Source organism: Ambystoma mexicanum, chromosome 10, assembly GCF_040938575.1.
Source record: "Ambystoma mexicanum isolate Mex_15411 chromosome 10, UKY_AmexF1_1, whole genome shotgun sequence".
NCBI lineage: Eukaryota > Metazoa > Chordata > Amphibia > Caudata > Ambystomatidae > Ambystoma > Ambystoma mexicanum.
Window position 1 is genome coordinate 1,516,966,789 of NC_090932.1, and position 26,333 is coordinate 1,516,993,121.

At 43.4% G+C, this 26,333-nt stretch overlaps 1 protein-coding gene across 4 annotated transcripts in view; it reads right to left on the reverse strand.

The window, feature by feature from the left end:
• The window catches only part of CCDC92 (coiled-coil domain containing 92), a 447,549-nt gene that overhangs the window by 96,525 nt on the left and 324,691 nt on the right, over positions 1 to 26,333 (reverse strand). The window lies entirely within an intron of this gene.

The window sequence follows — 26,333 nt, forward strand, 5'->3', positions numbered from 1 at the left end:
GATCTATTAGGCTATTAGCACGAAGTGGTAATAGCAATGTAGGTTTTAGGGTTGTGGTGGTCACATAAAAAAACTTTACTTTGATAGTGAGTAACGTACATTGACAAAAAATGTTAGTAAAATAATCTTGGTTTTATTTTGTAGTTCTTAAATATCAAGGCTGCCTTTATAAATTAAGCATGTTAATTGTAAACTTGGTTGAACTGGAACCGTTCTAACCTGAGTATGCCTTAGGTGTACTTTCCCAAAAAGTTAAAATCACCATACTAAAAAGTTTTGTCTATGTACGATGTGTCAAACGCTCCTAAAACCACCCCAGAGCGACCAGAGTGTCGCTACCATAGACCATGGGGCCTCATTACGAGTATGGAGGTAGCCATGGTGCTATTAGCGCCATGGCTGCCTCCATACCGGGCTCCAATACCGGGTTCCTGCAATGAGGAATTACTGGGTCATTCCGACATTGGAGGGCTCAATGGGAAAGGGGAGGGAGCTAATAATGGCGCTGTTAATAACGGCTCATTATTAGCTCCCTCTTCCCTTCGCGGGACCCGCTATGGACGCTTGGTTCTACCAGGCATCCTTAGCGGGTCCCGCAAAGGGAACCTCGTAATCGGCGCTCCCGTAATGAAGGGTGCCGGTCCCGTACCGGCACCCTTCATTACGGGAGCACCACGGTTATAATGAGGCCCCATGTGTGACTCTTAGCTCCTGAAGCATGCGCTTTAACGTTCATAGTGGGTCAATCTTCACCAAAGATGTTTGGCCTATTCCTGTAGATGATATGCTTCTTTACCTCCGAAGATCGTTAGGAAGACCATTCCAGGAGGGAGCCTGATTGCGATTGTCCTTTTGCCACATCTTTAGAGGTTACCGTTGAGTGCCACAAAATTCCTGACTTCCCGTAAGGGGCGCATGACAATAAAACTATACTTTTTCCCTAAGGTACTTGACTCCTAGGTTGCATACTGCCCGGTGAACAAGAAATAGGGACTCAAACTGTATTCCACTTTCCACTGGCATATAATGGAGCTTTTGCAAGTATAGGGAGAAGTGGGGTACCAATATTAAAGCTAAAAAATACTTGCTCTACACTAGCACCACCATAGTCGAGTTGATGAAGGCAAATCCCTGTATATGCACACTCCACAGTGAATACAACCCTCTAGGGAAATAAGCTAAGAGATAGCTTGCAAGAATAACAAGGTTTAATTTTACAGAATACGAAATATCTGCAAAGGACTATGCTGCTTGAAATCTTCTGGTTAATCATAGTACAAGCAGGAGCTTAGAAGTCCGGGTGGCGTCATCACACACAGTAAAAACTCACACGCGGATTCCCTGTGAGAGTCCCAGTCTGCCCCAGTCCCTGTGCCTGAGAGGAGCTGCAGTACGTTTTGTGGTGGTGCCTGGCTCTTTAACTGGAACTCCACCTTAAAAGGAGAACGCGAGCACGGAGCGCCGCGCGGAGTCCGTGTGAGAGTCCCAGTCTGCCCCAGTCCCTGCACCTGAGAGGAGCTGCAGCAACGTTTTGAGTTTTGTGGTGGTGCCTGGCTCTTTAACTGGAACTCCACCTTAAAAGGTGAACCCGAGCGTGGAGCGCCGCGCGGAGTCCGTGTGAGAGTCCCAGTCTGCCCCAGTCCCTGTGCCTGAGAGGAGCTGCGCAACGTTTTGTGTTTTGTGGTGGTGCCTGGCTCTTTAACTGGAACTCCACCCTAAAAGATGAACGCGGAGCGCTGTGCGGAGTCTGTGTGAGAGTCCCAGTCTGCCCCAGTCCCTGTGCCTGAGAGGAGGTGCAGCAAGGTTTTGTGTTTTGTGGTGGTGCCTGGCTATTTAGCTGGAACTCCACCTTAAAAGGTGAAGGCTGCGGGGCTGCAAACGAGACAGAAAACCTTGTATGCTCGCGGGCTCACAGACTCACATGGCAGCATGGAGCCGGCCGCCTCTCCTAATGAAGCCTCAGCTACTCAATTGCCGACTCTTCTGGCACCAGAAAGTTCGACCGTGATCCACCCGGAGGTAAGAATTGGCGTGATTGATGCGATTCTAAAATTACCTTGCTTGCCAACATGGCCAATATTACCAATTTTACAGGGACAAGACCCTGAGTCTTTTGCTTGTACTGTCTCCCTGGTGACAAGTGACTCTCAAGATGCAGATACCGCTATTGCAGACATTGCAGTTACTGCAGAAAAAAGCAGCAATATTTCAATAAATGTAATACCGGAGCTTGTTCCAGGCTCTGAAAACTGCATATCGAGGTCAAGTGGTATCGTAGGAAGTGATCTCGTAAATCCGATTAGAAAAAATCAGCTGGACACAACTGTCGAAGTCGATACCGCTTCCTTCCAGTCACCTTTCGATGTAACAGACATCGAACTGTTAGAACTCCAACTCCCAACAGGCACTGCAGATCAAATCAATCTAATCTTTGTGCCACCACTGACAAAGGTGCGCAAGTCTGCAAACTCAACTTCAGTTGCAGAACTAAATATCACGCAGATAGCTAGTGTTTCTGCTTCTCCTTTTGAAAGTCAACATCAGCGGATACCTAATCAAGGTAATATGGAGTTGGCTAACTTTAACCACACAGTAGTGAAGCATCAAAAACACCTGTTGGACAAGGAAGACCAGGCTATGATAATCCCAGATCAATCGGTGCATACTGGACTGTCTGAGGGTGACTTTCAGGCGGAGGAGATTTGTACGCCTGCCTGTATGCCTGACACTAATAAATTGGCTGTTTTTCCTGGCGCCAAGGATGTCAAGCCAGTGGCCGACACTGAAAAAGTTTTACCATTTAATCCGGAAACAGCTCGAACTCCACCCAGCAGTGTGCCTACGCTTTTAGAGCAACCGGGAAATAAATCTAATAACCTGCTATTAGATGTGCCGGCCGGCAAATACCCTGAATTAGACATAGCGGGCAGAGAGGCGCGTCTAACTGAACATTTGAAAGCGGACTATCAAATAGTCCAGGACACATTGATTAAAAGTTTTATTAATGTTTCACCTGGAAGGAATATATCTTCAGGAAACAGGCGAGTGCTAACCGACAGATTTCCATTCTCAATGATGCATTAAGATCAAGAGACACAGAGAGAACGAACCAGTACGCCACATCAGAAAACATCACTGGGTCCTTCATTTACATCGAAGCCTGAGTCTTCAAAAATAAAGTTATCTAAGCCTTGTGTCTCTAATCAAGTTTGTTTACAACAACCTGATTCTAACGACATCAGAGAGCGAGAGCTGAACAAATCAACACAGACATCCTCAAAAAGTGCAACAACTAATGAGTTTGACTTGGATTACACCAACCAAGCCAACCTATCCGTTGCAGCCGGAATCCAGATACATAATAACGTGCTGGCAGCAACCTCGTTAGCACTCATACCGTTTGTAAAACTAAGTCTCTAAGTGAATCGATGAAGGATCAAAATACACAATTGACAAATTTGACAGCAAAATCATCAACAATTGAACAAACAAATGTGGTTTTGCAACAAAAGTTAGAAATCGAAGCTGAGAAATCCCTGCAATGGCAAAGACGTTTAGGGGACCTAGCCATGAAAGATCACACAGACAAAGTAGATCTAATGGATGCCATTTTGGAATCCATGAAATGGCTTTGTCATAACGAAAGACCAAAATCGGATTCAAATAAGGTTGTCCCCGCTGTGCCGTCTAATGCACAAATCCTTCAAAAGAATCTGAGTTCAAAAAGAAACATATTAGTCGGAAAAGACAAATTAAAAAACAAAGATAAGTCAGGGTCTGACAATCGTGAAGATGTTCTTAATGGCCCTGCTAACCCTACTTCAGTAAATGCCTTTGATGTAGCTGATGCACCAACGGAGCCTAGTGGGCCACCCATAGCTGCTCAATTGCTAGAGATAAATGCAGCCCCAACCCATACAGATCCCCCGGTTGCTGCATCGACAACAAATGTAAATACTTTTGGAATTTTCTCAGGAAATGCTAAATCCTTTGGACATAAAATCACATTGCACAAAGATCGGAAATCACAAAATAATAATAGCGCTCAAAATTCAAGTAAAATTATGAAAATTACTAAAATGTCAAAAAAACTTAACAAAAACAAAACAATTTGTAAGAAATGTATCAACTCCACAAAAGACAGGTCTCTTTACTCGAGAGTCACACAACCAAACAGTGGGCAGTGGAATAAATGAATCCTCGAAAGTGAAAACATCAGTTGAACCGGAAAGATCCAAATAAATATCTCAAATAAATTCAAACAAACGGAGAAGGACTCTGCTGAAATCTCACTTAGCTCGAGCATGCGTGTAACCGATTTATGCAATCTATCAAAATATTCCTTAGACTCCAATGATAACTCGATTGCAGTAAGTGACTCACAAACGCCAAATCAAGTTCCAGCGTCGACAGTTCAGCCAACAGTCAAGTGCGCAATAGTCACCAAAAATCAAAAGCAGATCATCACTAAGAGTACTCCTAAACCTAGTGCCTCAAAACAATCTTCAAAAAATGATAAAATAAATCTGCAAACACCTGATGATGTAAAAAATGCTTCTCCGAAAAGGATCCCGTCAAAATTAAATCCTAAAATGACAGCGGCCCAGTGGCGGAAACAAAACCACAACAAATCAAAAGATTTGTCGAGCCAGTCCATGGATAAAAGGTCCATGGGTTGGAAAATCCGGGTGGACAACATTTTTCCTGATGACAACGAAGTAAACTTAAACAGAAGCAATATTATGTATTATGTGACTCTTACATAACTTTCCAACCCTCAGAACAATTAAGTCAGAGGACATTAAGATTGTTGAATACATGACCGAAGACTGTCTTGACAAAGTGAATCTGCATATTAATTCACAAGCTGTCAAAAACACATTAATGGCGGGAAGGAGAGGAGCTCCTGTCATATGGTTTCGATATAACAGTCGACAAAAAGTTAGTTGAAAATGAGCTGTTAAGTCCTAATTCAAACAGCAACAACATAAGCACCAATGAAACACAGCGAGAAGCTCTGCGAATTAAATTCAGAATAAAAGACAGAGACACTAATGGTAATCAGCAAGACAGAATGACCACAAAGTCGGGGAATGATGCAAAATTTCGAAAAGCCTAACTATCGCGGCTTAGTCCAGAGACCACAAATGTACTTATATCGTGGAACACAAGGGGTTTCACGCATTTGTACCAGGAATTCCAAATTCCACTCAATAATAATTTTGCCATATGCCTCCAAGAGACGTGGCTGAGGGAGATACCCGTAAGAGATGGTTACTCGATGTTGTTAAATCCCGCAGGAAAAAATCATTTTGGCCGGCCATATTCTGGCCTGTTCACAATGATAAATAATGCCAATGGCTGTACAATCTCTAAATCCAAATCTGTTTGTCCAAGGGACAGTTGTACAGTGTTCACAATGTGACTCGGCCAATATCAAACAGTTGCTTCTGATTAACATCTATTGGAATACAACAATGATTTCAACTGGCAAATTCATACATTCTATAACAGCCTTGATGGATTCTTGTATGAGAAAATACAATGAACTCACAGTGATTTTGTGTAGTGACTTTCATTTATCGTGGTTTGACGACTATAAAAAGCCGTTAGACACAAACCCACTCTTGACAGCGGAAAAATCTTCTAGAGACACTTTGTTAAAATCTGCGTTATAAGCAAGGAATTGTCATATGCTAAACGGCAATATAAAGGGCGATATGCCGCCCAAATTTACATGGCATCGGGAAGCAAGCAAGAGGACAATAGACTATATTTGGTCTTCAATGACCATGTGGCCTAAAATCATCCAATTAAAGGTGATCGATTCCACTCATAGTGATCATAATATCTTGGAACTAACATGGATGTTGCCTGAGATGAAATACAGTTTACCGTTGGAGGTAAACCAAAGAGGAAACAGATTAAAAATAAATGTTCGGCAACTTAAAATGATAAACGACAAAATGTTCTCTGAGTTTGCATCAGAGAAAGTAAATTAGACTATTCTGTCTTGTTTTCAGTTTCTCATAAAGTCAAATAATCCAAGTGCCTGCACATATATGAAAAAAGTATGCCTATAGTGCAGTAGTATCGCAGCGAAAAAAAGCAATGCAGAAGAAAATTCGAATACTGAGGAAAAGCTTGACCAATCAAAATATACACCTTATTAAACAGTGTAAGATGAGATACCGCAATTGGCTTAAAAGTTTTGCCATTATGAGAGACCAAGAACGTGCTGAACGCATACTAAAACTAATCACATGCCATCAAACTAAAGATATATGGGGCATAATAAATAATAAGGCTGTGTTTCAAGATGTAAAACTATCTATGGGCATTGCAAAGCTAACCTAGAAACAACATTTTAGTTAGGTATTTCACACTGGCGAGCACCTACAATCCACTCTGGGTATCAGGCCAGTTAATGATTGGAATGTTAGTGAATCTGCCCAAGACATCACAGTAGTCATCAAAGAGCCGAAAAATTCCTGTGCAGCGGGACCTGATGGGCTAACAAATGTGATGTTACAATCGAACACGGAACTCTGGGCAACTTTCATTGAAGAACTGTTCAAAGTAATATCCAGATCGATGCAGCTTCCGAAGTCGTGGAAAACGGCAATAATAATTCCCATTTTTAAAAAGGGCAATCGAGACGATCTGGCGAATTATCGCCCGATTGCCCCGCTGGACATAGTGGGAAAAATGTTTGCAACCTTCTTACAACAAAAATTATCCACATAGGCACAAACCACTGGCCGAATGGATACCCGGCAATCGGGGTTTAACAAAGGAGTTGGCACAGAGCTAAACCTTTTGATACTTACTATACTAAAATTGGAGGCACTTAAAGAAAAGAAAAAAATATTTTTGGCCTTTGTAGACATGAAGCAAGCGTTCGATTCCATAAACCATTCAAAAGTATGGATGAAGTTGGAGAATTGGAGTCCACCAGACTTGCTTCATCCAATAATGGCACTACATGAAAACACCTCAATCAGAGTGCGTATTAACAACGATGGTGATCTCACTGAGGAGATATTGACAAATAAAGGAGTTAAACAGGGTTGCCCTCTGGCAGCACTCATGTTTAAGCTATACATCTCGGAGGTGTTGGATGTGCTGCATGAGGTACAGTGTTTTCCACCTAAAATAAAGGAACATTTGATTATTTGTCTCATCTATGCGGATGACATTGTTCTTATAGACTCAACTCCGATTGGCCTCCAGGGGCTTCTATCTAAGCTGCTATGCTATCTCCATGAAAACGAGCTAGAAATAAACGCAAACAAAACAAAGATCGTCGTAGTTGGAGGAATGAAAAAACGGAAAGATACGAATTTTAAGTGGCATCTTGCTGAAACAAAAATCAACTCAGTGCCCCCTATTCGATAGCTAGGTATTCAATTTAATAATTCAATCAGAGAGCAGGAATGGTTCTTGGACTTGAGACATCGAATGACAGTATTCTCACTCCAAGGAGCTAAGTTAGATGCAGAATTTGGTAAATTTACATTGATACCAGTCCTGACCTTTTACACCCAAAAAGTTTTTCCATCTTTTACATTTGGTACAGAGGCAGGCTGGAATCTTAATTATCGCCTAAGGACAGCCCTTGAAGGTCAATTTTGGAGACGTGTTCTTAAGCTACCCACGAATGCATCCATGAACATAATAAGACATGAGCTTGGGATTGATTCAATGTACGGCACAGTCCTATGGCGATCTATTGCTGCATTACGAAAAATGTCCTTGGAAAATTGTCCTCCATCTTATCAAATACTAGCTTCAACAGCAGCAAAGCCCCATCAAGGAATTCTGATGATGTGGATTGAAAAATGAACAATGAAAGGATAATCATGTTGAAAACAGCCTTATACATGGGCGTAGCAGCAAATAGTCTGGACAAACTACCAAAATATCTAGCGAAATTCCCTTCAAGGAAACATTGCAATCAATTTTTGAGGCTACATCTAAATGTCTACAAAACTAAATCGATCTTATATATTAGACATGATAAAAAGACCAGTGACAACTGTTGTAGGTTCTGTAAATCTTCAATTGAATCCACCAAGCATCTCATAACTGAATGTGTAGAGCTAACAAGCTCTAGATCCTTCCACCTATTGAAATATGCCCCACAAAACAGTGACATGGAGGAGTGGTGGTTTCACATCCTCTCAAGTCAAAATGTGTTATTAACATGTGCAGTCGTTGACTTCTTGGATAAGAACTTGAATGATGATGAGGACAATATACAAGGCTGTATTTCCTAAGTGCAAAGACAGAGTCATTTGAATTGTGTGGTAAACTCTTGGACGTTTCGAACACCCTTGGTTGATGGTTTCTCTTAAATCTTGGTGGTGATGCTCTTTTTTTGTAGCAGTGGATTTGGATGTACGAACTGATTTAAGTCTGTGCGTAAAGTTGATGGACCTTTATGCTGTTTTCTTATTTTAGTTATCTAATTTCTTTTCTTTTTTCCTTGCTATCTGTATGGATTTCTCTTTTGGAGATTTTTTATGGATTTTGACAAAGTGATAAAGTGAATTTGTAATTAATGTTTGTTAAAAAACAAAATGTTACGAGTAAAATAAAAAATAAAAAAATAAAAAAAAGCTCACGCCACATATTGGCAAGGCCATATACATGGACCTGCTGCCGTTGGTCAGCTCCACATGGTTCAGCTGGGCTCATCTCGTTGTATGGTAAAGGTCGGGTCGCTCACGAGATACATTGTAAAATATACACTGGCATACTAAGCCTACTACTACATCACTGTGGCATGCACCTGGGCGGCTGGGGGATCGGTGCCAGGGGAAAGGGAGGATGAAATACAGTCATACTGGCCCACACATTCTAGGCTTTCTTGATGCCGCTCCTCTCGCAACCAAGGTCTTCACCCTGGTTTTGATCTATAATGTATCCCCCCCTGTACCTCTTGTTACAAAGGATGTATTTCATGCTGAGGAGTGAAACAGTCACGCATGCTTAGATCTTTTATGGCCACTTTAGTTTATTCATGGACGGGGGGGTTGCTTGCTTATCCTGGAATGCAGGGATGTGGGGGTTGGGTCATTGGTGTGGGCTCTGACTCTGGGCTGGCTGGGTGGGGGTTAGGGGCCTGCTGGCAGCTTGGTTGTGGTGAATGGGCATTGCACAGAGCCTGGTGTTGTCTCACGCTCTTGCAGGGCGCATTCCTTTGAAAGATACTAAATGTTTACAACAGTGAAGCGACATGTGGGAAGTGAACTTCCGTGGGAACTGGTGGCATTGAATTATTCTGCCTTAATGATGTTGGGTCTAGTTAAATCTTCTCATGGATCTCGGCTGGTGCTGCGCGGGAATGCAAGCTTGTGCTTTTGTCCTAACTACACAATGGTGTTTCTTTCTATGTTTCTCCCAATGCCATGCATCTGTTGTTCGCGTTGTATACATATGCACTGAGTTTCATAGTGCGGCTCTCTCCCCCTTACACACTACACTATTTCATAGGGGATTCGCCTTACCTGAAAGCACCTGGGGGGGGGTGGGATAAACTCATTTCCATCCCAACACTGAGATAAAATATCTGTTCACTTCTTTCTCTCTCTGCATCAAATCTTCCTCATCTGCTCTACTGTCTCTCTCTTCCTCAGTTTGCACCTATTCCTCCTCTTTCTACTCCTCAATGCTCATCCATCTCCCTGTTCATAGTCTGTCTGCAAACTCCCACAACTCCTGAGGGACTGGTTCGCCTTTTACATTCGGTGGGCCGACTAACTAGCCCGTTGACTGAGGGATAGGCTGCAACTATGTAAAGGGTAGGCATCAGTGTGCAGGGTAGGACAATACCCTGGGATTGGTCTGATGAAGTGTTGACTACAATTTCCCCATGTGAACTAGACAGTGCACAAGACCTCCCACGGTTCCATGCACCAAGATAACATAACCTCAACTGCAATCATGGAATCAGACAGCACTCTTCCTTCGGTATTATTTCTCTGGATGACATAGAGTAACTGCAGTTTGCTTCAGGCTGGGCTCATATCGCCTACCGTGAGCTGTGCTTACGCATTGGTTTATTTTACTTGGTGAAACGCCACGGCCAATAGTCCAAGAACGGCAGATTGTACGTTTCCCAGTTTTCTTTTTCTACAACTATATCATACTTCTTGGGCCACACAAGGTTTTGTGGGATAGTGGAAGGTAACTGGCACAGAAGACGAGATGGGATGAGGTGCCTGGAGAATCACCATTATGCTGCCTTTGGAATAAGCATCACAGGATGGTTGGTATCCCGGCCCCCAGAATCTGCCATTCCTCATTCCATAGCTTCAGAATGTGACTGTGCCACATCAAACACCGCATGCATTCTCAGGTGTTTCTGGGTGTTGCCTATTTACCTGATCCATTATAATATACATAAAGACTTATAACCTAATGGTTTTATAACCCGGCCAACACAAATCAAGGTTAAGGAGTCAGATGTGTTAATTCTAGAGGTAATAACACAATCTTATACATGGCTTTCATTTTGTGTAGGGAACAAAGAATGTTGCTGTCATACCAGAGAGTCTGGCCAGGTCAAACACATCTGCAAATAGTCCAAGACAATCAATGCTAATAATTAGACGTTTCTAAGTAACAATACTTCTAGCAGTAGAGGAAACCGTTTATACGTTTTCTTGCAAGTAGGGGTGGGGAGAGTTATGGTTGCTTAGTTGACCATAAGTGCTCGAATTCTGTGGTTTAAAGGATTTGGAATGAATTGGACGGATGCGTTCAAGTTAGGATTTTTCTGGAATTGTGTATATTTTTTTCGGTAAATACATGGTAGTAAGAGATTCTAGTACACAACAATACAGATCAACCAACTTTTTTGATGGCATATACATAAACCGCAACCACACATCAAATCCCACAAATAATATGAACCATGCTGAAATAGTCAGGATTTTCAGTAGGTATGCAATGTTATACAATATTTGCAAACACAACATTCCCACTTTGCATCAGAGGCATAGTCAGGATTGTTTAACAAGTGGGGCCTGAAGCTAATGAAGTTGGGGCCACTGCAGTGACATTAAAACCTGTAAATGCACACACAGCGCTGCTGAGTGGGCATTTACAGATTTTGGGTGGGCCTCGCACGGTCAGGCCCTACCCTGTCTACTCCTCTAATCTGCCTGCCTACTCAGCACTGGTGACTGATAGGGTGGGCAAAATTATGACCTTCCAAGGGAGGCTTTCCTTTATAAGATGGTTCTCGTGGGTTGGAGGGAGCTGGCCTTGGGGCCTTGATCAACACCCTAGCAAGGCTTGTAGGAGTGGGCTTATTTCTTCAGGATTATCAGGCCGTCTCTAAACTAATACTTTCTTTTCCTCACATAAAGAACATTCATTGACCTGAATGAATGAAAGAAAACAATACACGTGTCTACAGTAAACAAAAATGCTCTGTCTAATCACTAAATGTGAGTCTAACAATATTGTTTTCATTTTCCTAGGGTTACCTTATCTACTACAAGTTTTCATCTAAATCACATTTTGTGTTATTGTACATCTATGAGAACTATCCTTGTCATTAGCTAAAACACAAAGCAAGCAGAAGTACTGAGTAAATTAAAGGACTTCAAAGAAAAAGTATCTGCATATAAAAGAGACTGAAATCAGGTAGCCTTGTCTCACAGACTTCAAATTCCTAAATATGTTAAAAAATGGAAGTCTTTTGTCTCCGATTTGAAGGTAAAGTGAAGCTTTAAAATGATATAATTTGATTGGAAAAGATGATTTGGAATAAGGCTGTTATGTAAATCTTTGATCTGAAACTTTGAGATCACATTTCTCTGGTGTTGATATTAATCATTCACTCCTGGTGGAAAACTTGCATCAATTTGAAGACTCTTTGTCTTTGTCTCATCCTTTGGGTTTACTGAGATGTGGACAAGATTATTTTATGCAGAAAACCGAGAAGGTCTCCCAAGTTCTGCCTATTGTGATGAATCCCAGGGTTTTGTCACTGCTTCCAAGCGGGAGGCCCCCCTTCCTATGAGGCCAGGGAGGTGAGGCTGCTACCCATAAGTCCTCCTGGCCGTGATACTCAGCGAGTGCAAGGCATAAAATAAGCAGTTTTGCATAGCAATTTTCTATGCAATTCTGTAGGTTTGCTAATCAAATTGACACTTGTGTATCAAAGCTAGCTATTTAAGTTACCTTGGTCAATGAAAGCACAGCTTGCCCTGTTCTCTTGCCGTCAAGGGTCTCTTCACCCACTTTTCTCTGTACATTTCAAGTTTAAAGGGGCTAATGGAGAGAGAGTACAAAAGTAATCATCTCCTCCACTCTTAAGTGCCAAAAGCCTGGTGGGAGTGCTAGGCAAGAATTTCTTTTTCAAATAATTGCAGGCCAGAAATAATCAGGATGATAATTCTATTTAGCTAACTATATCCTGTCTTGCAAAGGCCAGTATGCATTAACTTTACAGTCATGCAATTCCATTCCTACAAATGTAGGTTGTTACATAATGCATAATTACAGTATTGATACTGTAAAACACTGAACCATCTCCATGCTCTACAGTAAAGTTTAGGTTAGTGTATCCAAATCTCATAGTGATAACTAGATTTCATTTTGTTGGGGAAAATACATCAGATTGATGAGTGAACACTTTTGAAAATATACATGATCACTTGCTTTTGATGGCAAACTTAGTTTTATAACTTGCTGGTTGCATACATCTGTGCAACTGGTGCTCAAACCATGAGCTGACCCCATACTCATTGACTATCTTATCACCCTGTTGCTTTATACCAGCTACCCTGAAAGTGAGATGGCCAGCAAACTACAGCAATTCCCCCAGTTTGCCCAGTTCTCTGTCTGCTACGCCAGACATTCTGCTTAGTCTCTTACTTTCTTTCCTCTTACATAAATACACAAATCTAACTAGATGTTTATTCAAGGTAGTGATCAATAGTTCTATCCAGTCTGTACATGCACTGATCTACCACTACCATACACTGTAGTTAGCCTCCAGCGCTCACTTTGCTCTATAATGACATTATATATACGCAGTTGCAGGAGAGAGCTAGCAAAAATGTTTACAGAGCCTTTTTATAGGTACTACCAATTTTGACCGATAAAAATCAATTGAATGGTACAGTTTGACGATTTCGGCCAGTACCATTCAATCGATTTTTTTTTAAAAATACCAAACATGTGAAGCGGGGGTGTCCCCCTCTAGAATAACCTCCCTGCCACTCTGAAACTTGAGGAGAACCACCTCTGGTTCCAGAAGCACCGTAAGACCTTCCTCTTTGCTTCTGCCTTCGTTCTTCCTCTCCCCTGCTGATCTCTCTGCTTCGGCACCGCGCACCTGGTTACCCTCTGATTTCGGGCCCAAGTCCCTGCCCACCCAGCCGCACACCCGCATTGTCTTCCGGCAACCCTTGCACTCGGGTATGTATCTTTATCCCTACAGTCCCCTTACCCGCACTTATCAGACAGTCCTTGTCCCTGTGCTTTAAACCTTGCACTTGCCACCTTGCTGGCTGCACTACCAGTTGTTGTTTTATCCTTTGCTCAGCACTTCCCACTTCTCCCCTCCCCCTTGCACTTTCCCCTTTTCCTCTCCCCTGCACATTCTCAATGTCACTGGGCCTAGTAAGATCGTTGTTTGTCCTCCCTTGTTCCCCTCCCTTGCCTGGTTGTGCTCTGAAACACTTTTGTATGAGCGCGATACAACTAAAATATAATATCTTATCATATCATGGACCCTGGGGACAACAAGAGGAAACAAAATGAAACAAACTGTGTAAGCCATCAGATGTGGAACTGTACCTGGCAGGAGAGTACACCAGGTCTTTCCAGTGGGTTAGAGAAAAAAGTTGGGATAGAGAAAAACAGCACACAAGGGTCTCCAATATTCGGTGGGACAAGATCTACAAAAGCCAAACACAAAGGGTCTGCGACCCATACAAGAGCGAATGAATATCTGATCACCGGGTTGAGGCCCAGAACAAGTCGGGGAGCGCCCAGAGAAAATATAAAGGGGGTCTGGGACCCATACAGAAGAGGGAAAAGCAGTGGAGAACCCAAAACAACCCAGAGTGGTCTGCAACCCACATGAAAGAGAGACATTGGTTGGAAATCTGAGCTTGATAGTCAAGTTTGACAGAACAGTTCACTAGACCTGGTGCTACAGTTTTGAGAAGAAAGAAAAGTTCTATACTCTAGACTGGTGGGATACTGAGGCAGACTTAACATGACGCTTGGGAATTGACACTTGTGAACTGTGTGTAAAGAATCAGTCATTGTGTTTCTGCTCTGCAAACTGAACTTTAAAGACCTGTATCCAGAGCGAGAAGCCTCCCTCTGGATCAAGAAGACGCTGAGTTCTTCCTTAGTTAAGTGTAAGGGATGGAAATAGGTTTGGACACAGGACAATGGACTTGTTATTCAACGAGACATCCTGACAGAATCCTTGGTGGTGTTTAAGTTGAGGTAGGGCAACACCACCCCCATAGAAATAGGACAAGATAATGGGCCTCATTACGGGGCTGGAGGTAACCGTGCCGGTGCTACTGGCTGGTTGCCGCCGGACCTGTAAAAAATTACCACCGCCGGACTTCCCGGATCCTTTTAGGATTTGTCTGTGATAGGTCATGACATCATCAATCAGTTAAACATTTGTATGCAAACATAATTCATTACTAGTAATAACTGAGGCAGACAACTTAATGAAAGTTTTCAACAAATGCCATTTTATCAAATCAAAAAGGTTGAATAAATGCCTCACTATCCCTATCCTGACAAGGATTTCCCTGACTTAAATAAACTAGAGAAAAACACTAACACAAAATGGTTCTGTCCCTAACACTTGTATACACACCACATCAATAAGGAATTCTATTGCAGTTGAACAACAACAAACAAAACCATATAGGTCACATCAAAATAGCTGCTTCTTCGGACACCCTGGGTGAATTCCCCTTGCCCAGACTTAAGCAGGTCTTTCTTTAAATGTTCAAAAACGATAAGGAAACACTGTATCATAACAAAAAGGTTCCACTTCAGTTCTTTTCCTAATCCAACTTGACAACATAAAGTTCCAACTTGGATTCCAAGGATAATTCACAATTGTTTAAGAACAGTTTCCTCGGTCTACTTGTAGTCAAGGTCTTGAGGCGGCTTCTTGTCATCAACAATGAATAGTTCAATACTTTGTTCATTTTAAAGCAAATGTCTTTGGCCCTCATTACGACCTTGGCGGAGAACCATGGTGCTATTAGCACCATGGTCCATGGCGCTAAGTTGCCAACTCCGCCATGGTGGTTGTCGGACTTACCGCCCCATTCCGACGTTGGCGGGGCGGTAAGTCCCCAATCCCCATTTACCCTTCCCCATTCCCATTTTTGCCCCATAGGGCATAATGGGAGTGGGGAAGGCGTTAATTACGCCACCGTAAATTACGGTGGCGTAATTAACAACAAGGTCCCTTAGCGCCATGGATTTTAACGCCTGCAAAAAGCAGGCGTTAAAATCACCATGGCGCTACGGGAACTCGTACTCAGGCGGTAAGGGTCGGCGAAGTTTACGCCGGCGTAAACCCCTTACCGCCTGGGTCGTAATGAGGGCCTTTGTCAGGAAGTTTTAGCACCACTTCAATTATCAAAACAGACATGCATTAAGCACATTTAAAAACTTAATTTGTTTCAAAACAAATGTTATTGTCATATGTTTTACCCCACCACAGTACTTTATAAGCTTTTACCTGGCTTAATCCTGTGCCAGGTTTACCACTTTTACAACAATGGTTACCGATGCTCTCGGTCTGGTATAATCTTCTGCCGGCTGTAAGAAACCAGAAGGGATTGGTCATCCATGTGGCCAGGATATGGCCATCGTTTTTGGATCCAGTTCCTGGGGCTGGACCAGTGCGGGAGGATCACATGGGAGAGAGGTCTTTGGGGAGTGGGACGCCGGTTGGTGAGATGCAGTATCATCTTCCCTATAACACCTTGATCCCATCATACCAGGTAGGATATTTAGGAACTCCACCCCACTCCCTTTTACAACACAAACACTTTCACACGGACAGCCCGCAATGAGAGAAAACAGACTAACACCCGAGCAGCATACCTGACGTGTCCCAATACAATGGTCAGGCGAGGTCAGGCATAACACACACCTGACTTCGATTAAGCTTCCCACACGGATAAAAGGTGGAAAACGAGAGCACACTCTGAGCGAGGCAAAGCACACAAGGAAACATCAGTTTCAAGACGGCAGCTGAACGAGAGAAGAAAGACAGCAACACATAAGGGGATCGCAAGGAGCGAAGTTCCCTTGACCTTTTCGACAAGGAACTGTTACTTTCCAGAAACCTCGAGAATAGAAAGCTTAAGACCAGGAAACCAGGCTGAAGAATCCTGCATTGTGTGTCAGAGATACCCGGGGCCCTCTCGTGTTACTAATCAAGGCGGGGGTAAGCACCAGCCACTGTGGTACCGTCTCTGGATCCAAGAATAAAGCAGCATCAGTGAAATCAACACAGCCGGTGAGTTGAGGAGACCGATACAAGACCGGTCTGTGTTGAATCCAAGGTTGCAAGCAGCAACATTGTATGGCGAGCGCTGGAACGAACATTGTTAAAACGTCTGTGATAAGAGACGCAAGTAAAGTTGAACTGCTGATGAGTGATTGAATTTTAAAAGCAAGATACAATACATTTGACAGAGTGGTCCGGCACCGCATGGGTGTTCAATGGAAGGTCTCTGTAAGGTATCTTGTTAAGTGGCAAAAGCGAAAGTGAGAAAAAGGTTTTATCAAGAAGAGAATGAGTAATTGTGAATCGAAGTGGTCCTGCGATGGGTCAAGCAAAATCCTGTGCACAGTCGCAAGTCTTCCAATTTGATGAAGTAGAGAACGTTTGGAAAAGTAGATACATTTGGTCCGGGCCCGGCTGAGGCAGACCAATTGAAGGTTTTGTGTTAAAGTGGGTCTGAGCCCGACGGAGGGGGACCCGGGGAGAACAGTAAGTCACCCGAGAAGTTGTATATGTGAAATCCTAAGAACAAAGGAACTTTAATGTTTGTCGTGTTGCATCAGGCCCTCTGAAATAAGAGACTTTGAATGGCAAAGAGACTTTGGCACAGAAGGCCCCGATGTTGAGGTTTTGAACTGCATCCTCGTGCTAGAGAAGCCAGAGAGTGTGCAAAGCTTGAGTGTGCCACCTTGTTCCGTGCTGAAACAGGGGGAAAGGAAGCCAAAGGCTTGAAAATCCTGACATATCATTTAATTAACACTTTTCTTTTGTACACCGTTGTTTCTGACACTACTGGTATTTAGAAGTAGGGATTGGTAATAGGTTTATTAGTATAGGCCCTTTTATTTTGACAGACTCAACTAGGACTGCGATATTATTTGATGGTACTAGCTTGCGCCCAACTATAGATTTAAGATTAGATAGGTGTTTTTTAAACCAAATTGAAGTTTAATAAACACCCTTGAACAATCGATCACTTGTGTGTCTTAATGTTTGATTCCATGCCTTCCTTACACAGCTAAGACAAACCACTGCAGTTCACTGTATGGGTATACTCTCCTGCCCGCACAGAACCAAATGGCTCAAAGTTCCAAGACCTGGTATACTCCCTTGCCAGGCCCAACTACTACCTTCAAGTACTTCTGTGGAAAGGTTCAACTTCAAAGCTATTAACACTGTCTTCTGCTTTTACTTCACAAGTTTATATTTAGAATTCTCTTTAGGGGACACAAGAATCACACTGGTTGGGGACATTTAGAAGCATGTGAGCTTTCCGAAATGCGACCTCTGCAGCTGCAAAATCTCTAAACCACACACCTCTCTCAGGATCGGCATCCGCTTCTCTCGCCGCTCTGGTCCTAGAGTCTTGGTTCGTCCACGATTTCTTCTGCTGCTTGCTGGAGGGTGTAAAGCTCCTCCACCTACCTCTGCTACCACTGCTCTCCTTGTGATTCGGCCCCCTCACCTGCTTCCACCATGATCCCGATCTAGATATGGGTCTTGTTCTTAATCTTTTGCCTGCACCTGAGGAGGCCTTTGTGGCTCTCAGCCACCCTCAGGTGTGGGTCATTAAGCCCAAATGGGCTGTACTCTGCAACCCTGTGCCTCTGCAGCCCTCTTCGTGGAATTCTGGGATTTCAAGTCCCTATCACAAAAGTTAGTTCTTTCAATAACATTTTCCCCACCAAGTTCCCTTTTCTCCTCAAGCATGTTCGTAAAAGCAGTATCACAAGGATAAAACACTATGGGCCTCATTACGACCCTACCAGTCTGGAAAGAACGGTGCTGGTAAAACCACTGCCACCATTGTTTCCGGACTGGCTGATCAAGAGTCCTGCAGGCGGGAGGTGTCACTCCCACCAGGTCTGACCTGGCAGGTTTAACACCACCCTCCTGCAGGCGGAAATGGAAACACCAGCTCCGTCATAGACGAAACCAGTGTTTCTATTGTCCCCCTCCCCATGGAGTCCTCTGGGACTCCATGGGAATGGGGACTTTACACAATTCCGCCTCCGGAATTCCCGGGTCACCGGGGTCGTAATGCCCCAGTGATTCCGGGAATCACAAAGGCGGAATGGTAATACGAATCCGGCGGTAACCTGCTGGTTTTTCCGGCACGGTTAGCGCCGGACTCGTAATGAGGCCTATATTTGGTTTTACAGGGGGTTGAATTTTCAGTTAAAAGTGGTTGCTACATCCTTCATCGGGCTTTAAAGAAAGGTAGCCACATCCTGGGTCTCAGTTCCGGGCTGGAGCCAGATAGTGGGCTCTGTAGGTGATGTTACGGTTCAGCTGGCCTTCAAACAAGGCCCAGAGATGCACTGCAAGGAGACTGGATGCTGTCCCATGGTCTTGGAGAGTAGTCACTAGGCCTCTTACCACCCCTTTCTCACTGAGCATCCTGGGTTTCTAACCACCTACTCCAGTCTCTCTCTTGCCCTCATTATCTCACCCCAAGCCTTATGTTACAGGGTCCTGTACTAGACCTTTTTCTCTTGCTTCCTTTATTCTGAGCTCCTCCTGCCTCTTACTGATGGTTCACCACAACCTCGCTCCTCCACCCCTCCTAGGAAAACCCCTTGGTGACATTGTGTCCACCACTTTCTTTTCCTCACTACTGTTTTTCCACTTCTTTCCTGAAGTGAAGTCGACCTTCTCCTCCTTATCAATATTCAACCCCTCTCTAAAACCTTCTTGTTAACCTCCCTGATGTGTGTCTCTACGTTGCCTCTCCACTTTCTTCTGCCACCTAATCCTACTCCTTCTGGATGTTTCTCCATTCCTTCACCAACTCATTTATCCTTTCCTCTACCGCCTTCTCTTTTCCTGCCCTCCTCTTCTGGTCCAATAATGCTTCCTTTCACTCCACCTTGAGATCTTTCTCTTCGAACCTTCTGGGAATTTCTCTTTCCAGCCCTTTGACTATTTCCCCCATCACCCTGAATCTTTCTCCTTCCAGCCCTCTTGGTCATTCTTTGCACAGCCCTCTGGTTTCCTGCGCTCCCCAAGCTCATAGAGCTATCCTTCAGACTCATCTCTGCTTTTCTTTCTCCAGCTCCTTCTCCAACTCCTTTTACAAGTGCTACTTTTGTTCCTCTCTCCAGCAGGTTCAGAATGAATTCTTCCACCTAAATCCCACCGCTTTCTGCAGACGCTGTCTTTTATAGGTCTTTGGTCCACCTTCCAGCCTCTCTCTAGTGGAGGGCAATCAGGTGTGTCTCGTGAAGCAGCTAGGATGGGGATTAGTTTGACAGCCCTGATGTGAGACCTAGGTTTGGCTAGTCCATTGCTATGGGCAGTCCTGTCTCTGTCAGCCACACCCAGCCATGCCCTCGGGGTGAACTAACTTAACCTAACCGTTCTTAGTTGCACGAGTATGGAGTATTGATATATTATCTGTTTTCTACCATTTTGCTCGAGCTCCAAAAACAAGATCTCTGTGTGGCATGTGTTCTTAGTTATCATGCTTTGTTTTTTATCTTTCCTGATCTGACTGGTCCTGTTTTGACCTGCCTTCTAGTTCTCCTTGGACTATTAACTTGGTGTTTCCTGCTCAACCCCACTATACCATGACCTGTTTATTTGTACTGATTTGGTTTTTCAAACTGCCTCATCTTTGGTTGACCTTGTACTGCTCTTCTGAATTGGATTTTTCTTTTTATTCTTGGTGTGGGGGTGGAACCCTAATTACCTCAACCCAAGCCAGCCCAGAACGAGGAACGAGTGCATGTTTTGTAGGTAAAGCAAGTTTATTGTACAATCGTCTGGGGAGCAGTTAGATGGTGCTGTGGAACCAAACTAACCCAAGTCAGAACAAACCACATCAGTTGATAGATTTGATACATTTTTACAATAGTAAAAACACTCCCAGATATGTTCTTACAATCCACCTCCGACATGTGATTGGACAAAACCTCTTCAAAGAAATGCCATCTTTCTCCAATTCCTACATTCTCATTGGTAGCCGTTATCTTAACTACCATACTCAGCTAATGTGTAGAACACACCTTTTAGGATTTGTCTGTGATAGGTCATGACATCGTCAATCAGTTAAACATTTGTATGCAAACATAATTCATTACTAGTAATAACTGGCCTATCACTTTTAACCTTAACTCTTAATTGCACATGGTTCACATAAATACTTCAATTGACATGAAGCAGGCTGAGTATACCAGTTCTTCTTTGAACTAGCGACAACTACCTCTATTCCTGGTTCCTTGCCTCCCTTGGAACATTCTAATCTAAATAACTGCCATTTCATTGCACACAGCACGTCTGAAAATACAATTGAAACTTCTGGGTTTCAATTACTTTAGCCCTGAGCATTGACTCACCCCATGTTTTACTGCTGGTCAAAAACAAATAGCAAAAAACCCTCTGTTTAGCTCCCATGCATTCAGCAGATTACATCTGCTATCTGCGATACTTAGACGACAAAAACTATGGCTGGCTCCTTCAGCTGAGTTGACCATACCTAAGGTCGGTCTTACTTATTCACCCATCCTCTGGCCTCTGAAACTCTGCAGAACCAGTTTCTGAAAGTCAACCCCTGACTGCTGTGTTTTCATCGGTTTATAAAAAAGCCCACTACATGTAGACTTATAAATCCTCTTTACATGTATTCTCAGTGTTGAGAGGTCAGAAAATGTGAGGCGGATAACTTCATGGAAGTTTTCAACAAATGCCATTTTATCAAATCAAAAAGGTTGGATAAATGCCTCACTATCCCTACCCCGACTAAAATAAACTAGAGAAAAACACTAAAACAAAAGGGTTCTGTCCTTAACACTTGTATACACATCACATCAATAAGGAATTCTATTGCAGTTTAACAACAACAAACAGTCCCTCTTCTTGAATTCTGGGACTTCAAGTCCCTATCTCAAAAGTTAGTTATTTCAATGACATTTTCCCCACCAAGTTCCCTTTTCTCCTCAAGCATGTTCATAAAAGCAGTATCTCAAGGATAAAAAGCTATATTTGGTTTTTACAGGGGATTGAGTTTTCAGATTGGTAGTTGTAAAAGACCTCTCTGGAAGCTTTTCCTAAGAATCATAGGATTTCCTATTTCTGGGAGTGTTACAATTTTGGAAAGAGCCTTTCTTACCCTTAATACACGAGCGGTTACAATTGTCTTCACTTACATTGTTATAATTTACTATAGGGAACACCTGGTCTCTTTGGCAACATGTCATGTCATACTATGCATGTTTTCAACGTTGATCACGATTTTCTGTACATAACCTGTCTGTACATACAATGCTATATAATGTATACCTTGCACAAGCTGCGCCCGGATGCCCTTGGGCCGGATGGTGCGCGTTATAAATAAACAAAATACAAATACAAATACAAATGGCATGAATGATATCTCGTTTCTGGAGGTAGACAAATACTGCATCTCATCCCATTAACTCCTCCTGTTTCCCTGGGACCCTTTTCCTCCCAGGTGATCCTCCAGGCTAACACCGCTCCCAAGGTCAGGATCATGAAGTGTCTGCCTTACCCTAGCACTTGAGAGGAGACTTTAGGTAGGGTTTTCATGAGGACTCCATAGGATTCATCCGTGTGCATGCATGTTTAATAAATATCATCTTTTGCGTAATTTCACAAAATGGGCCTCCAACAACAAAATAATAGACAAACATCAGTCAGGCTTCCTACCAGGCATAGGAACGGTTTTAAATTTGATGATCCTGTCGGCTATTAAAAAAACAAGCCTGCTCGAAGAAACAACCTGTATTTTTAGCCCTAATTGATTTTAAACAGGCTTTTGATTTGGTGCCTCAGGAGATTTTATGGTCAAAGCTTTTAACCAGCACATGTCCTTTATATATTATTTATTTGATACATCAGTTCTATTCAAATACTTTGGTTAGGGTCAAACTCACGACAGAAGGGTTAATAACTAATCCCATACTAATAAAAGTAGGATTAAAACAGGGGTGCCCGTTTGCATCTTTTTTATTTAATTTTTACATTAGTGACATATATAAAGCACTGAGTACTGTCCGTTCGTTTCCACCATGCCTAGGTAAGACTGAAATTCTGTATCTAGTGTATGCAGACGATTTAGTACTTCTAGACAGGACACCCATTGGACTTCAGAGGAAATTAACAGCAGTAGGATAGTATGCAGAGGAAAAATATCTAGGCATTAATGTTGCTAAATCTAGCATTCTTACTTTCCATCATCGCCTCCCTAAGAATGGATAGCACTTTAACTGGATACTTTTAAAGACTCCTATCACCCAAGTTATGCAATATAAATATCTCGGAGTAAACATTAACTCGAATCCAACGGAGCAGCCTTATAAAGCTGAATTGAGGAGTGGAATTAAGCTTTTAGCACTTTAAGCTCTTCAATGAAAGTACATGAAATTCGCTATCAAACCTCCCATAATTTTCTATAACCAGAGAGTGATCCCTATTATCACATATGGCAGTCAATCTAAATCCCTCAGTGAATTACCAAGGTGGGATAATCTTGAAGGAATTCACTGTAAAACAATCCTTCCCCTCCCCTTAAACACGCCCATTCACATCATATGATTTGAGCTAGGACTGGCCTCGCTCCATGCAGTGGCAACCTGGCATATGCTCGCTGTTTTTAGGAAATGTACTTTAACGCCAGACAGCGCTAACAATCTGTTTTCTGCACTCAAGCTCTTACTGGAAACAGCTGAAGAGGGCCCCTTAAAGACTTGGAAAAACGCCTGTTTAAAAACATTACAAAATACAGATATGCCAGTAGAGCGTTTACTACAAAAACCCAGAAAAAGCAAAATTGAAACTTTTCTTTTGGGATTGGATTAACACCTGCGAGAAATGTAGAACCTACTCAGCCTTCAAGTCTGGGGTGTTTCTATAAAAAGACATGAAACTACTCCCAAATTAAAGACAAACAAGGGTACAACACTAGCTACCCACCTCTGCCACACTATAGTTGTGGGGTTATCTACTCATAGGAAACTGCTTTACATCGTCCAATTACATGTGCAGCCATAATACAGTGTTAGCAAAAACATATTTAAATTTTTATATCCAAAGACAATTTAAAAGAACATATACACAACAACCAATACATGCAGTAATAATTCCAGGGGTAGCAAAAAAGAGTGGGATAAAGTCCACACTTATAGCTGTTTTTCTAACAAATGCAAATATTTCATGAGCATTGTATAGTTACGTGATGTTAGTAACAGTGAGTATAACCATGACCAGATATTAGAGGAACATGGAATGACAGCTTCTACACTCTGGTGTGTTTCTGGGGAAAGGGACACCACTGTTATGATCTAAATTTCCTTAGTGATGAGCCAAAGCTCGTCTTAAGGACGCAGTTGGTTTAGATAAAAATGGTCAAAGTCACTTGATACATGGACCTTGTGCATCAGTGCCAAGCCATTTATTATTTTTTTAAAGTGTGGGGGGTCGAGTAATTTTGAGCATTTCAGATCAACCTGTCAGTAGGTTTGGTGTCCGGATAATTCCGCAGCGTTTTGGATTAATTTAGGTGCTTGAAAAGTCGCTATTTTGCAGTGGACCGTCACAATCTAATTTATGCGGCGTGCCATGGACTACAAGTCCCATCTGTCATTTCAGGTTCTTCAAAAGAAGGAAGGCTGATTCTTCTCCAAAGAAAAAATATCCCAATAGAGGTAGACCCATATCCTGAGGAAGAGGGGGTATTTTCCTCCCTCATCCATCCAGTTAGGGACTTTGATGCCTTTCAGTTTGAGCATCATACCAGTTTAATGGAGGAAAAAGATCCCAGAAACAGTAGCAAGATGGCAACCCTAGAAGATATTCTAGCCCAATTGACTGCTCATCAGACCTAGGCAGAGACCAGATTTCACAACTGTCAAATCTTCTCAGAGATCCATATTAACACACAGTGGGCCTCATTAGAAGCTTGCCGGTCTGGAAATGGCGGTGCCGGTATATCCGTACCGGCAGCCTTTTCCGGACCAGCGTAGTCCGAGTTGCGATGCCGGTAACAATGGCATTGCAAGGGACCCACTGCAACCGGCAACACCGTTGCCGGTATCTCTGGAGACACGCGGCAGCCATGCCCGTTATACCGGCATGGCATAAGTGAGTGCACATTCCGAGGTGCACAGACATGCAACCAGCGGCATGGACATGCCGGTAACAGCGTGAAAACAATGCCGGAAATACTGGCATCGCAGACCAGGTATTAAGTGGATACTGGTGTGTAGAAACGCCACAGGTGCTCAAAATCAGTCCAGGTGGACCCACAGCACAAAATGACCACTCCCACACACCACAGCCCTTCCAGAACCACAATGCTAGCGTTAGCAGGAGGAGTACTGGAGCTGGAGGATATTCCTGCAGAGCTACTGATTGAAGATGCAGTGAGGCAGATGATGCAGCGGAGGCGCATGAGGAGAAGGAGGGCCATTATGGCCCAGCAAATCCCCAATGCGCAGCAGGTCGTACCCCGCAGGCAGCCACCAATACCTTGCCTAAGGGCCACTCCATTCTACCTCACCCCTGCTCAGATCCACACCCTGTATCGGCTAGACAGGGAACCATCACCACCATAGTGGACCTCATACATGATGACCTGGTCAGCCTCATTAATATCCGGACAGCCATTCCCCCCTTGCTGAAGGTAGTGGCTGTCCTACACTTTATTGCCACAGGCACATACCAGCACACAGTGGGCCAGCTGCATGGTACCTCCCAACCCGGTTTCTCCTGTGTGCTCTTCCAGGTGCTTGATGCACTACTGTGCCACGTACGGGACCACATCAGCTTACCACGGACTGCTGAGTTGAATTCCACAAAAATAGCATTCCATGCACTTGCAGGCATGCCTAATGTAATTGAAGCGGTGGGCTGCACACATGTGGAGTTGGTGGTCAGGCATGCTATGGAGATAGTGTACCGCAACAGGCAGCTGTACCATTCCCTCAACATACAGATGGTGTGTAATGCCCTCCACCTCATCACACATTGCTGTGCAAGATTCCCTGGCTCTACACATGACTCAATGGTGCTGTGGAACTCCACGTTGCCCCGGTACATGGCACGACACACTGGACATTATAGCTGGCTGCTGGGTGAGTCCAACTACTAGGCCATGAGGAGTGTGTAATGGGGGGGCAGTGAACAGGATAGCATACCTGGCAGCTGGCTGAGTCCAAATACAAGGCCATGTGGAGTGTTGAATTGGGGCGGGCGGGCAGCGAACAGCATAGCATACCTGGCTGCTGGCTGAGTCTAACTACAAGGCCATGTGGAGTGTTTAAAAAATGGCCCAGTATGACACCCATGACCAGTAGATGTGCACACTGCATGCATTAATCCATCATAACTCCTACTGCAAATTCCTGATACAATTACCAAATCCCTGTGAAAGTGCGCAGAGGCCGGATAGTCCACTGAAAGGCAGAGGTAGCTGAGGAATAAGAGCAAGGAACATCATTACAGACAATTGTAACAATAATAAACCTCCCACATTGAAGGGGACATGACTCTACTCAGCGTTGTGAGGGCATGAAATGTGCAAGTGTGTAGGTGCAACTGAAGGTGCAACACAGTAGTAGCATGCCAGAGCACAAGGCCTTGACAGCCGTGTCTCCATGTATGTAAAATATACAGTGCATACATAACTACATCTATCTGGTCCAGCAATGGACCGAAACCACATGTACCAGAATACACCTCATCATAGTGACAATGATAGGCAAATACACAGTCAAGGAAATTCACAAGACACGATGCACAGCCAGAGAATCCAGAAGCTGCCACCCATGTAAAACCTGTGGATGCA